This window comes from Stenella coeruleoalba (genome assembly GCF_951394435.1).
Source record: "Stenella coeruleoalba genome assembly, chromosome: 1".
In the NCBI taxonomy this organism is placed as follows: Eukaryota; Metazoa; Chordata; class Mammalia; order Artiodactyla; family Delphinidae; genus Stenella; species Stenella coeruleoalba.
This window is the reverse complement of record NC_137169.1, coordinates 154468292-154480667: the sequence shown is the minus strand read 5'-3', so window position 1 is coordinate 154480667 and position 12376 is coordinate 154468292. Positions and strand designations below refer to the sequence as shown.

At 37.3% G+C, this 12376-nt stretch overlaps 1 long non-coding RNA gene across 1 annotated transcript; it reads right to left on the bottom strand.

Annotated features, from left to right (window-relative positions):
* Positions 1–1469: 1469 nt before the first annotated feature.
* LOC307196616 lies at positions 1470–6403 on the bottom strand. Its single transcript, XR_013831184.1, has 3 exons — positions 6356–6403; positions 2769–2824; positions 1470–1515 (listed from the first exon to the last, which is right to left on the bottom strand). It is a non-coding gene; the product is annotated as an uncharacterized lncRNA (long non-coding RNA).
* Between the last annotated feature and the right edge of the window lie 5973 nt (positions 6404–12376).

Here is a 12376-nt window from a genome sequence, read left to right as displayed (position 1 = left end):
TGTAAATGGATAAGCAGCCTGGCTCATTACCGGTGTTGAATTGATAGGAGTGATTATAATGATGCTGGGAAAATATGGGGCATCCAGTAATTGATGGGAGCTAGCATTTGAGGCTACTCCTGAGGGTGAGAGAAATTACCAAGTGGGAAGCACTGAGTCACTGAAGTCACTCTTTCATAACGTCATAGTTTTTAGCTAACATAACGTCATATGTTATCTTGGGACAGCCAAGCTAATATTTTCTCAAAAATACAGAGAAAAGAATATCTTTACACTCAAGCAAGAAAAAACAAAAAAAAAAAGATCATCATCAGAAAGGATATATGCAGTTGGAAACTAGCATCTTGACCTAGTCCTAGTACATTTAGGAATGAAACCTCATCAGCTTTACTGACTTCACCACTTAGTCCGTGTACCAGAACTTCAGCAAGCCAGAGTTAGCCAGTCTAAAACATTCAGTTTTCCCCCACCTGCACTGAGTGAACCATGCATCTTAGGTATAAAATGATAGCATTTATAATTTAGTAAGAGCTAAACCCAGAAATACTCTAATGTATTATTAAGGTTGAACATTTCTTAGAAACCAAAGAAATACAAAGGTTTAGTTCTTATGATGACATTAATTGGAAATACGTTGCATCTACTACATGTTGAGAATCTCCTTGGATATGAATTGATGCACTGAGACCTAGCCATAGGATATAGCTACCCAATCCACTGCCTACTTGTAAGTTCTTCTGAATAAGATTTTATTATATATTGTTTCACTTTAGAACTGCCTACGTTGGGCAGAGTAGTTTTCCTGAGTTATAGTAATAGTTACCACTTCGAGTGTCTGTTTTATGTCAGTGCCGTGCTAGGCCTTTTATATATATTATTTATAATGCATACAATAACCCAGTAAAGACTGACATGATTTCTACCTCACAGACAAGGCAACTGCAGTTCAGAGAATTTAAGGAACTTGTTCAATTTACGTAACTAAATCAATGATAGGGATGGGATTTGGATGCAGTTCTGTCTCACTCCAGAGCTCATGTCATTTTCACTACCCTTTGTTGCACTTTGTTTGCACGTTACCCATTCCACAGCCACACACAGATTAGGGAAAATTAGAGGACCACCCCAGACACCACATTTGTAAGGGCCTGCCTTTAGGAAGGGGGAAAGCGGGCTAGCTTGTGGGGGAGAGAGTTGTTCCCATCTGATGCTAGGGCTTGTATAGCCTCCATCAGCCCCGGAATCTCTCTGACAGCACCTGAGCAATGTATGTGATCAACACTTTCCACCTTCCTTATGGTTACATATGCTGATTAATTTTTCCTGGTGTAGATGCTCATTTTAACAAGTCACTCGTAAACAGGGCCAGGTGTAGGGCCCATTTCCTGCTCCACCCACCTTATTGAAGCCAAATACTCCATCTATATCCTTCCCGAGTTGTATCTCACAGTTATAGACAGTAGGCACTGCGAGTCTTAAGCATGAATAGATTGACATAAAAGCATTCTCTCTTCACTAAAAGGAAAAAAAAAGTACACTTACTGGGTGATAATATGGCAGGAAGCCTGCTATATATCTTTATAAACAGGGTACCGAGGTATAATTATTCCACTTTAGCTCACAGATGCTTTCACTCGTTTCCTGATTTTCGTTTTGTTTTGTGCGGCTCATGACAGACCAATCCATTTTTGCAGAGATCAGGCCCTGCAGCTCAGGGCCGACTCTCATAGATACTCTGAATCAAGTACAGATATGAGCAGCTGGGAAGATGAGGGAGGCGGTCAGGGAGGCAGGGAAACCTGAACAGATGAGTAACGGGGACCAGGAAGGAGGACAGAGGCTCCATACATGATTAAACATGAATATGGGCCCTCTTGCCAACCAGATGCATCATCTTTATGCAACTGGAATGACCCCTCTTCCCACACCTCCCTAGGCTACATAGAATGCTTTGACTGATTTTTAATGACAGCTCAGCATGTGCTATAACAGCAGTAGCACACCGAGTAGAACAGGTTGACAGTGTGGCAGATATCGCCATCCCTTTCCAATGTTTGTAGGCTTTCTGAGCAGGCCGCGGGCATCCTGTGCACCTCACTCCTTTTCTAGCAGAGGCCAAGCGATGCAGACATTAACTATGCACCTAAATGAGACTCCTAATGAGACAGAGCAGGACCCTATGATCCTTTCCCCTAACCATGTCTTCTGCCTGCTTTTTGTCTGTGGAAAAACTTTAGCCAAAAATTAAGTTTAACCAGAGAAGTGAGAAAATGCAGAAGCAAAAAATAAAAGCAGTCAAACAGGACAAAACAATAATAATTTATCAGTAAGCAAAGTTAAGGACCTTTAGTTCCTCCTCAGTGGCTATAGATAATATTCTGAGCCATATCCTGTGAGCTGTGTGAAACCCCACTAGGTGAAGAAGTTAAGTACCTGATGACCAGACTGTAGGCATGACATAAGCTGCCACAATTCACAATTCTGAGAACTGGCCTCAAAGAAATGAGAACCAACCGACCCTGGAACTGAAGACTAACTGTACTTAAAACAATCAAGATGACACTGGTCAGACCACCGATGACCAATTTCAAGATGACAGTCAGAGCTGACTGTGCTGTTTCTGCGTGTAGCCCCCCTCCCTCCGTCTATAAAAGCTCTTGCCCCCTGATTGGGTGGGTGCGGGGAGTTGGCCTTCGGACAGGCGTCCTCCCTCCCACATCCCCTGGTCGCCGGCACCCAAAACAAAGTAAACTTTCCTTTCCACCAACCTTGCCTCTTTACTTGCTTTTGAGCGGCGAGCAGCTAGACCCCACTTCCGGTTACACTAACAGGAAAGGCAGAGAGAAAAAATCATTTAAAAACATGATGTAGAGAACAAATGTATGGACACCAAGGGGGGAAAGTGGCGAGGGGAGGGTGGTGGTGGGATGAATTGGGAGATTGGGATTGACGTATATACACTACTATGTATAAAATGGATAACTAATGAGAACCTGCTGTATAAAATAATAAATTAAATAAAATTTAAAAAATTAAAAAAAAACCATAAGTGGCATTTTATGCACCAGTTCAAATAAGGGGGAACCTAATCATTGTGAATGATAAACAAGTTTGTGAAAAACCCACTGCTTATTAGAACAGCACGCTCCATGTAAAATGAAATTTTCTAATGGTAAATATAGCAGAAGGCTACAATTAAAACCTTTCAAAGATTGCAATCCATAGAAAAGCCATTTAGTGATAAATTGGAGAGCAAGAGGAGACTATCACCTGTTTAAGCTTCCACTGATTCTATCAAGTTGTTTGCCTGGCAGTATCTAGGCTATGATGGAAAAGCTGAGAAAAACTCATTTTTCCCCTATCTAAATATTATTAATTGCAAGCATTCATTTTGAAAGATTTGTGGCTCTTTGGGAGAAAAGGATCTGCTTGACAACTACTAATTATACTTAATAATAAATAATATTTATCATTTACATAATTATTTTCATATTTAAATCCTTTCACAGATTTTGTTTCCTCATATGGAATATCAGTGCAACTTGACTGCATATAATGTTATGATATTTCTGTGAAACCAGCCCCAAGTAGTAAGCTTTCATAAGAAAATTGGGGCCTTAATCTTATCTATATTTACAAGTGTTAACAAATCATTAGAATTTCCTTTTTCAGCACCTGAGGAGGCGGGCAGTATTGAACAACTATCTGAGGAGCACTGAACTGACTTTTTGGCAAAACACCCAGTTAACGCCAAAACTGTGCAAAAATATTTAGAAGAGGCAGAGACATGAGGCAACAAGGTCAATGAGAGACGTATTAAATTAAAAGAAATGCCTATCTCTCTCTCTCTATCTGCCTACCTATCAATCAACAGGGTGAAAACAAGAGCAAAACAAATGAAATCAATATACTTAATAGAGTTGTGAATGTAAAGGTCTGAATATAGTTTTAAAAAATTGTCTGTACGAGTTGGATATTTGACCTAGCGAGTACATGTGTAGAGATTTATTCTAAGGATTTCACAGAAATCTAGGTACCATGGCATTAATTGGAATACTATTTGTAAAAAAGAAAAACTTGGAAATAATTTGTTTCCAACAATAGGGCATTGTTTAAATAAGTGATATCATATGTTGAAATATTAAATAATTTTTAAATTTTCTAAATGAGGAATATTAGATCATGTGGGAAATTGTCATAACATTAGGTGAAAAGGTACTAGAAATGAAAATTATATAAACAGTATATCTTAGCCTTATTAAATAATGTATGTATAAAATATATGTAAATATATATGTTTATATAAATACATATGCATATATAAGTGGGAAAATGCAAAAATGGAAAAGATAATATTTATCTCAAAGTTCTGCAAGTGTATTTATATTTTTCCTTTACATTTTTCTGTATTTTATAATTTTTCTACCCTAAAATATTAATTTAATTACTATATATTTTTGAACAACTCTATTTTTTAAAATTGTTTTTACATATAGAGTGGTCACGTGTTTGCTTAACAGAGTGCAGGTGAAAAATAAAGGCTGTTTTTGTGGTTCTCATGATGTTTAAAAGACTAAAACAAGTTCTGAGACCTCGAAGTCTACTTTGGCCACACAATTCCACATCTAGTCTGGGAGCTCATCATAAGACTATCAAGCAACTGGGTGAAAAAGATATTTGCTGCAACACTATTTATAATAGGAGAAACATGGAACCAACATTAAGGTCTACCGAAAGGGGGTTTATGAAATGAATGGTGGTACAGCCACTGCCTGGAGCTACAGCTATTAAAATGATCATGTTCCGGGAACACAAATTCACCCAGGAGGGGCTGTTCTTGAAGGCTGTTTGCATCAAACAGGAAACGCTGATGATGAAGCTCTCGTTGGAGAACACCTCCCAGGGCATCAGATGTACCTGAGCTTCAACTTCCCCCACACCCAGGTAAGGCTGCACACCAAGTATCACCAGACTGTCCACTTTTCAGGAGAAGCTGCAACATGCGTAGGCTTTTCAGATGTTGTGCAGGCCCAGGGGTGGGACTGGGGGGTGGGAAATAAAATGTCTACGGGCTGAATTTAACTAGTCAGCCAAGAGTTTGCAAACTTTGATGCAGAATTAAATTTATAACTATGTAATAATGTCCAATGCTTACATTAAATTTTAAAAGGGGTTTAAAACATTATGTTTTTATTTAGGTTAAACTACGTGTATATGTTAGTATGTTTGTGTGATGTTCACACAAACGAACATACACACAATATAGTGAGAGAAAAAGCAGAGATGAATGGATCTGAAAGTACTTTTCTTTGGGTAATGGGTTATTTTGAATGACTTCAGGGCTTTTTTTCCATACTACTCTATATCTATATTCTATTATATAAAATATTGTATATTTATACTATTCTGTATTTTTATTTTTGAAACAAACACATGCAGATTTTATGATATAAGAATTAGACAATTATATTTAGTAGAAATATAGATTTCCTTTTTTGCATATGTTGTCTCATTCTGTCTCAAAAGGACAATGTCAGAAGCACTAGATCCAGTTCTGAGCATTGCCTTTTTGGGAGTATTTTAGAAAACAAAAGCAAGTACAAACATCAATAAACAAGATGGGAAAGGGCCTAGACATACTTTCACAGGATTTTTAGGAAAAAACATTAGATGTTTTCCTGAAGAAAAGTAGACTTCCGTTGTGTGATAATGGACTACAAAGATGTGAAGTGCAAACATGGGTATTCGAAACTCAAATATTTTTCTCTGTAGTTCCATCAGGTCAAGCTAAGACCAATGGGTGACATGCTTCAGGAAGGCAACTATAAGGAAGTACTTTGTAGAAATTATAGCTGTTCGTATGCTGCATGACTTAACTCACCAAGTAGAGCATTCAAGATACGAGGAGTGCTCAAACAGAGGCCAGATTACCAGTACTTTTATAGCATGAATTCTTACATTGGATGAGGTGATAAAACAGATGACATCAACTTCTAAAATCGAGATCATATTTCCCTTTGAGTCCTAACACTATGATAATATAATCTCAGTTATGGTATAAAGCAGGTAACTGATTTGAGAAGGATATTGAGTTTGAGGACATATTGACTGATTCATTCCACAAATACTTTACTAAGGGACTAGGCTAAGGGCCTGGGATCCCATGAAACAAAATGCCAGCAGAAGTGGATCTCTTTAGTGAAACAAAGTATGTGGAAGACAAATCATTAAATGCTTACTTACAGTAAAGCATGCAATGTATCCTGAAATAGGATATATAAATGACTATATGTCCAGGGCTTGCCCCAAGAGCAAGTCTTCTCTAAGTGGATTATTTTCTTTTCTCTTTCTTTACCTTGTCTTCCTCACTTACACCTCTACTCTCTGCTTCAGTGAAAGATATTTCTCCTTTCCACTTCTAGCTGAAAAAAAAACAAGTCTCAGGTGTCAATTTACTATGTAACTGTGGGTCCCTCTCTGTATTACAAAAAAAGACTCAGGGGCCACTGAGTCCTGATATCATGACCCGCAAAAGGGTCACAAGGGATCTCTGCAAATTTCAATAGTTTTAGAGTCTTTTCTACATCTTTTCCAATGATTCAGGTATGGAGGTTTCTATATCTTGGGCCTAGAATTCCTTCTGAGTGGCGAGTCGATGTAGTTTTAGTGCTTATATCCTATAAGTTCTTTTAATTAGTGTCTTATAGCCTCCCAAAGTGTTTATATATATATGACTGGCCACTGTTTAAAATGAAAAAAATAATTTACATTGCTACTTATCCTCATTGAGTTGCCCATTTAAGAAGCAGAACTACACTGTCAGACCATCCACTTTTGTAATACCTTAGCCATAGTATTTTAACATATATAGTAGTTCTCAATATTTACAGTGTATTGGAAGCACCATATTAGTCAGGGTACTCCAGAGAAACAGAACCAATAGGAGATATATAATAAATATAATGTAATATATGTAATTGATTTAACATATGTAATTGATATTAAACATATTAAATATATTGTATATTAAATATAAGCTGGAAACTAGGAAATCCAGGGGTGTAGTTTTCAGAACTGACGTAAGCCACAGTCAGAGGGCAGGGGATCAGATCAAACACTCAGGCAGAGAGAGCAAATTCTCCTTTCCTCTGACTTTTTATTCTTTTGGGGCCCTCAAGAGATTGGATGAGGCCTACCTACACTGGAGAGGAAAATCTGCTTTACTCCATCTACCAATTCAAATGCTAATCTCATCTGGGAACACCCTCACAGACCCACCCAGAAATAATGTTTAGCAAAATATCTGTGTATCTCAGGATATAGTTGAGTTGACAGTTAAAATTAACCATTACATTCTGCATACCTTAAAATATACCAATGCCTCAGTCCAACCCCCAGAAATTTATATTTAATTGGTATAAATTACAGGCTGGGCTTTAAGATTATCAAAAGCTCCCCAGGAGATTTTAATGAATCACCAAAAGTTAAGAACCATTAACATCATAGAACATTTCTTTCCTGATGAGAAATCAAAATGCTTCTCACTTTTAGTGTTGATGCCCTGGGAGAGATATTATCTACCTCTGTAAGATGCCTTCAGAGTATCACACTGTACCCCATGTAGTCAGTATTTTCAAACAGGCCACTGCAAACATATGCCTCCAAGTCTGGTAAAAGTTAATCCAAATATTTTTCCCCAGCATGGTAGTAGACGGGTAGAATTTCTTTTATGATCACCACGTTGTATGGTAGGCATAATTATTCCCATGTAGAGGGTGAACTGAGATTCAGAGAAAAATAGGGGTGCATATTGCCAAAAAGCTAGCAAATGTAAAAAATTAGGAAAAGGTCAAGTTTTCTGATCCGATTTAAATAAGTAGTAGGTATCATTATTTTATTTATTCCACAGATACTACTGTCAGGGGTGAGTAGAAAAAAAGCAAATGAATAAAAATGTAGTCAGCCTATGAACGGGAAGATTAGCTAGCATCCTTCACACAAAAGACCTGATATGTATTCGGCCACTAGAGAGGTTTAGTCAGCTGTATTTACAGTCCCATAAATGGAAAGAAGCATCATGACAAAAGGAAATTCTATGAATCCAGGAAAAAACACATCAAATTAAATAAATAATTCACAGGCAGAGCAAAGATTACAGAGTTGGCTCTGATAACAAAGTATCTAAAATAAGTGGTGATGTGTTTCTCCAACCACACAGGCTGCCAGTCCAGGTGCAAAGGAAAATAAATAAAACTATTATAGATCTAGTAAAAGTTAAACAGACAATAAAAACCAACAATGGAGATGAATTTTAAGTTGGTGATTCTTTGAACAATCCTTAAAAGATTTCATTTGCTCTGTTAACGCAATGTCAAGTCCATTTTAGAAATAAAAGAACATTTTTCTGCTTGCTAGAGTTTTAGACATAAATCGTCAAACTGTATTAAATCAAGATGCTTCTAGAATCATAGAGCTAAAGATCATCAAGGATTATTAAATAACTATAGTCACTCTCTCCTTTTACAGGTGAGAAAACCAAGGTGGTAAATGACTGTGTGATGGGCTTAAAGTCCACATGATTCCCATCAGTGGCCAAAACAAGATTAGAATGCAGGTCTCCCATTTCCTCTTCACTTAATTATTCATCATTCTTTAGTCATTTTGAGCATAACTAGTGCACTGCTGTTTGAAACCTGACCTTTCCAGTGGCAGTCAAAAAGCAATAGTGCTTCCATTGTCTTTGACCAGAATATTAAATAACTGGCAATCATGTTCTGAGCTTCTTTCCAGATGAATTATATGTTAAGCTCTATTTCAGTATTGATTTGTAATATACTTTAAAGCATGTTGATCTTCCTCTGGTCTCTTCTTACAGTTCTGAGCTACATGAATGCTAGAGTTCCTAAAATGTGTGATTTTCTGAATGGCCATCTCTACTCTGTCCACCAACCCAACAACAGTCACTGCTTGTTGCTAGACAGAAAAAAGAAGTTAATAAATTTACAAGTGAAATCCTGTGTTCATTTTTTTTAATGAAAAACAGAAACATATTTGATTTAGAATCTAAACCCTAGAAGCATACATAGGGCTTAAAGAAATGTGTGATTCTTCTATGGAATATTGGAGAATTCTTGTTTAATCAATGGAAGCACATCGTTAGTTTACTCAGGTCCCTAAAAAGGTGGAGGACCTCACTTAAAAGAAACAAGTGACTATCTTAGTTAATGTAAATAGAAATGCATTTCCAGCTTATTTATGGTTGTTCATTTCTATACCATACAGTGGTCTCTCTCAGGACATCAGTATAAAAGGCAAATTGATAGGTGAGAAGGATAAGTGGTATAATAAAAAAGTTAAAAGCATGGGCTACATGACATGGACAAGTTACTCAGCCTTTCTAATCTTCCATATGCACATCTATAAAACAGGGAATAAAACATATTACAAAGAGATATGCTTCTCCTCCCACCATGCTTTGGCCTTCACATGTTTGGGAGGCATAGGAGATCCAGTGCCTTTCCCCTCCATCCTATTCTTGGAAGAGGAATTGTTAATGTTATTGGTCAGTAACCAGAACACCTATGGAGCAATGGGTAGAATTATTACATTTGAAAGTGACAAACATGTCACAAGGTTCTGTCCCAGTAGCTCAGCTTATGATTCACAGAATAAGGCATGTTAGCTTAAGCTTGTCCCATGACCTAGTCATCTGTGATTTGGGGGCAAGAGAGAGAGAGAAGGAAAGCCTCAATTAGAATTCCAAAATGAAGTAACAGCGGCTAGCTCACTAGTAATAAATAATACTTTGGTCTTTTCTGATTATTGTTTCTTGTGTATGGATCCCTTGGCAGGAAACTTAACCACCCACTTCAGAGGTCTGTTATGAAGTCTGATATGGTATAAAAAGTGCACAGTGCAGTGCCTCATATGCAATAAGCTGTCAAAGAATGTTATCTAGATGACCTTGGATTTGCACTTAAATGTTTGTTATTAAATCAGTTTGCATGGGACTAGTATCCAGAGCCTCAGGATAAAGTAGATTCATGTGAGTTAATAAATGAAAAGCTCTCTGAAATTCTAGATGGCAGGTCATGGTAACTCAGGTAAGTGGAAGCTGGTGGCTGGGCGTTCCCTCAGGACACGTGTTTTGATGGAATGAGGACTCAGGGTGTAGAAACCAGCTTGGCAATGGATGGTAAACCATTGCCCAGCACATGCTGCCTCCTGTTAAGCAGAAGGCTCTCATGCAAATTGCTTTCTGAGCCGTTAGCTGTCAGCAACCCTCATCTCTCCTCCTGCAGCTGTTCTTTCTGATTTTGCCTGCAAACTTTTCATATTGGGCAGGCTCCCAAGCCAAACAAGTTGCCCCTCTGCAGGCTTTGTTCCTGGGGGCGAGAAGTGAACCTCACAGATAAGTCAAAGTAAGGATGCACCATGGACTAATACACACTGAAGGAACAGACTCCTTTAAGCTAAGGTGAATGCCTTTGAAAGTAATTTTCATGCGGCTTCCTATGAGAATGTCAGCCAGGCTCCAGAAGTTATATGCTGCAATTTTAAAATTATCTGCCTCTGTAGACTTCTAAAGCTTCTATCAGCTAAGAAGTATCTTTTTTTAAAAAAAATATTTTTATACAATTTTAAAGACTACTTTCCATTTATTACAAAATATTGGCTATATTCCCCCTGTTGTATAATACATCCTGGAGCCTACTTTACACCCAATAGTTTGTACTTCCCACCCCCCAATTCCAACTCTTAAATTGCCTTTCCCCCCTCCCCCACTGGCAATTACTAGTTTGTTCTCTATATCTGTGAGTCTGCTTCTTTTATGTTATATTCACTAGTTTATTTCTTAGATTCCACATATAAGCGATATCATACAGTATTTATCTTTCTCTGTCTGACTTGTTTCTCTTAGAATAATGCCCTCCAAGTCCATCCATGTTGCTGCAAATGGCAAAATTAATTTCATTCTTTTTTATGGCTGAGTAGTATTTATATATATATGTATGTAAATATATATATAAATTTAAATTATATATATATATATATAATCTTCTTTATCCATTGATCTGTTGATGGACACTCAGGTTGTTTCCACGTCTTGGCAATAGTAAATAACGCCGCTATGATGCTACGAACATTGGGGTGCATGTATCTTTTTGAATTATAGTTTTGTCTGGATATATGCCCAGGAGTGGGATTACAGGATCATATGGTAATTCTATTTTTAGCTTTTGAGGGACCTCCGTACTGTTTTCCACAGTGGCTGTACCAATTTATTGCATTCCCACAAGAGGAATATGTGGGAAATCTCTGTACCTTGTGCTCAATTTTACTGTGAACCTAAAACTTAGTTAATTAATTAATTCCCAGCAGCATCAGCAAATAAGACCATGCATTTTTTTAAAAATCTTTTTTTAAGGCATAGTAAATATTTGCTGAATAAAATGAGAAACTCTATCTTGATTGGGTGGATTAAATCAGCAGAAACTAAGCTTCACCTGTGATTTTAGCAGCTGAAGTGGTTGAGAAATTCAAAGCAGAACAGGCACAAGTCCTCTCTGAACAAGGTAAGGTACAAGAAAAGGAAGGATGGATGTTGTAGGCAAATCATAACACTCTATCATGGCTAAATATAATATCAGGAATTAAATAATTTGAAATCATATAAAAATTTCCTTTATTCGTATGCCCCCCTCCCACATAAAGTGGAAGGTGAGCACAAATGTAAATCAAGCAGGCAGAGGCTCCCACTATCTTATATATGAAATCAAAATTTTAAAGTGTTTTCTTCAGAATCCCTTTTGCCTGAGTGCAGAAGAAAAAGTAGCTGGTCCAAAGGTAAAATGAAAAATAAAGAAAAAAGAATAAAAAGAATTGAGGACAGTCTCAGAGACCTCTGGGACAACATTAAACACACCAACATTCGAATTATAGGGGTCGCAGAAGACGAAGAGAAAAAGAAAGGGACTGAGAAAATATTTGAGGAGAATACAGTTGGAAACTTCCCTTATATGGGAAAGGAAATAGGCAATCAAGTCCAGGAAGTGCAGACAGTGCCATACAGGAAATATCCAAGGAGAAACATGCCAAGACACATATTAATCAAACTATCAAAAATTAAATACAAAGAAAAAATATTAAAAGCAGCAACGGAAAACAACAAATAACATACAAGGGAATCCCCATAAGGTTAACAACTGACCTTTCAGCAGAAACTCTGCAAACCAGAAGGGAGTGGCAAGACATATTTAAAATGATGAAAGGGAAAAACCTACAACCAAGATAATTCTACCCAGCAAGGATCTCATTCAGATTCGACGGAGTAATTAAAACCTTTACAGACATGCCAAACTTACGAGAATTCAGC